A 2,950-nucleotide genomic window follows, 5' to 3' on the forward strand; every position below is an offset into this window, starting at 1 on the left:
GCTGGGATTTAGCTCAGTAGTGCCTCCGCCAGCCTTGCAAGCGCAAGGTCCTGAATTCAATCCCTGGTTCCACAAAAAAAAAAAAGGCGGAGGAATTAGGTACAGGACATACTAATGGTCAACAAAGTAAAGAAAACATTCAATTTGACTAAAAGTATAAATTCGTTATCATCATGCAATTATTTTACGTATGAAGTTGGAAAAATTTGTGTATGTTTCTCATTTTAATAATATTTAGTTAGTTAGTTAGTTTTATGAGACAAGATCTCTTTATATAGCTCAGGCTGGCCTTGAACTCACTATGTAGTCCAGGCTAGCCTTGAATTCTCAGGAATCCAACTGCCCCAGCCTCCCCAGTGAGAACTGCGATTATAGGCATATGCCACCATGTCCGGGTTGTTTATTTTAATAATATGCAGTGTCAGAGTTTGGGGATGCACATTTTAAAAATCAGCTTTGTTTAGGTAATTTAGCTACAAGTAACTGAGTCCATTTATTTTATTTCATTTTTGTTGGTGCTGGGGATGGAACTCAAGTTCTCATGCATATGAGGAAAGCCTCTACCACTGCACTATATCTTCAGTCAGCTTAGTCCATTTAAATCGTACAATTCAGGGCCGGGGATTTAGCTCAGTGGCACCGCGCCTGCCTCTCATGCGCAAGGTCCTGAGTTCGATCCCCGGTACCAAAACAAACAAACAAACAAAAAATCATTCAATTCAACTCTTGAAATAACAATCAAGATACAGAACCTAGCATAGGGGACACTTCTTGACTCACCGGTCCCTCTCCGCTGCCCTCCCCACAGTATCTTGGGGCTGGCTGCTGCTCTGGCCCCAGGATGCAGAATATGATTAACACAGTGAAGGGAAAGGCACTGGAAGTGGCTGAGTACCTGACCCCAGTCCTGAAGGAATCAAAATTTAAGGAAACAGGAGTAATCACCCCAGAAGAGTTTGTGGCAGCTGGAGATCACTTAGTCCACCACTGCCCAACATGGCAATGGTCTACAGGGGAAGAATTAAAAGTGAAAGCATACCTACCAACAGGCAAACAATTTTTGGTAACCAAAAATGTGCCACGCTACAAACATTGCAAACAGATGGAATATTCAGATGAATTGAAAGCTATCATTGAAGAAGATGATGGTGATGGGGGATGGGTAGATACATATCACAACACAGGTATTGCAGGAATAACTGCAGCAGTTAAGGAGATTACATTGGAAAACAAGGACAGTATAAAACTCCAAGATTGCTCAGCACTCTGTGAAGAGGAAGAAGAGGAAGATGAAGGAGAAGCTGCAGACATGGAAGGATATGAAGAAAGTGGATTTTTGGAAACAGATGAGGCTACTATAGATACAAGGAAAATAGTAGAAGCTTGTAAAGCTAAAACTGATGCAGGAGGTGAAGATGCTATTTTACAGACCAGAACTTATGACTTATACATCACTTATGATAAATATTACCAGACACCACGACTATGGTTGTTTGGCTATGATGAGCAACGGCAACCTTTAAGAGTTGAGCACGTATATGAAGACATCAGTCAAGATCATGTGAAGAAAACAGTGACCACTGAAAATCACCCTCATCTCCCACCATCTCCCATGTGTTCCGTTCACCCATGCAGGCATGCTGACGTGATAAAGAAAATCATTGAGACAGTTGAAGAAGGAAGGGGAGAGCTTGGTGTTCATATGTATCTGCTAATTTTTTTGAAATTTGTACAAGCTGTCATTCCAACAATAGAATATGACTACACAAGACACTTCACAATGTAACAAAGAGAATGTAGAATCTATCTTAATTATTGATTCTGATTTTTAAAGAATTAACCCATAGATGTGACCATTGACCATATTTACCAATATGTACAATTTCTCTAATAAAGGGAGTTATATGTTTATGCATTAAATAAAAAATGTTCCAGTACTAAAAAAAAAAAGATACAGAACCTATCCATCACCCCCAAAACTGCTCATGCCCCTTGATGGTTTATCTCTTCCTCTGGCTCTATCCCCAGACAACCATTGATCTGTCTTCCATCACTATGTTTTTGTTTGCCTTTTCTAGAATTTTATATAATGGGATTATACATGTTAAAATGTGTATGCAGAATTATAAGGGTGCCCAGGATCTCATTAAAAAATAATTCAGGGCTGGGGATTTAGCTCAGTGGTTTCGCAGCCTGCTTCGCAAGTGCAAGGACCCAAGTTCAATCCCCGGTACCAAAAAAAAATAATAATAATAATAATAATTCATTATGGAGGTGGGGGTTATAGTTTAGGGGTAGAGCAAATGCTTAGCATGCACAAGGTCCCAGGTTCAATCCCCAGCATAAAAAAAAATCTACTGGCAGGGGCAAATGAGTGAGAATATAGATGAAACAAGATGGGGGTTGATTTAACTACAGTGGTGCCTCAGTTCACAAACTTAATTCTTTCCACGATTCTGGTCCTGAACCAAGTTGGACGAGAACTGAACCAAATTCAATGGTTAGGTTCAATGTTGATCTTGTTGGGAAATTTGACTTGGTTCTCGTGCAGTTCAGTTTGTGACCAGAATCATGGAAAGAATTAAGTTTGTGGGCCAGGGATTTAGCTCAGTGGTTCCGCTGCCTGCCCTGAAAGTGCAAGGACCCGAGTTCAATCCCCGGTACCAAAAAATAAAAATGAAATAAAATTTTAAAAAAATAAAGAATTAAGTTTGAGAGCTTAAGGTACCACTGTATTTATTTTTGCATATGTTTGTCATACTTTGTTTTTTTTTGAAGTGCTGAGGATCAAACCCAAGGCCTCACAGATGCTAGGTAAGAGCTTTACAATTGAACTATGCCTCCAGCCTCTCATGATAAATTTTAATAAACATACCTTGGATCTAGTTGTTTCTAAAATCACAAATGTACAAAGGGTGTTAATAAGAAATTATATTTATAGTAAGGGGAA

General features: G+C 39.4%; 1 pseudogene; it reads left to right on the top strand.

Annotated features, from left to right (window-relative positions):
• The first annotated feature begins 826 nt into the window (after window positions 1–826).
• On the top strand, window positions 827–1,807 carry LOC101726581 (ubiquitin-like-conjugating enzyme ATG3 pseudogene; annotated as a pseudogene).
• Window positions 1,808–2,950: the final 1,143 nt, after the last annotated feature.

This window comes from Heterocephalus glaber, unplaced genomic scaffold (assembly GCF_053883595.1).
Source record: "Heterocephalus glaber isolate CG9 unplaced genomic scaffold, H.glaber_assembly_v1.0 deba00001729, whole genome shotgun sequence".
In the NCBI taxonomy this organism is placed as follows: domain Eukaryota; kingdom Metazoa; phylum Chordata; class Mammalia; order Rodentia; family Bathyergidae; genus Heterocephalus; species Heterocephalus glaber.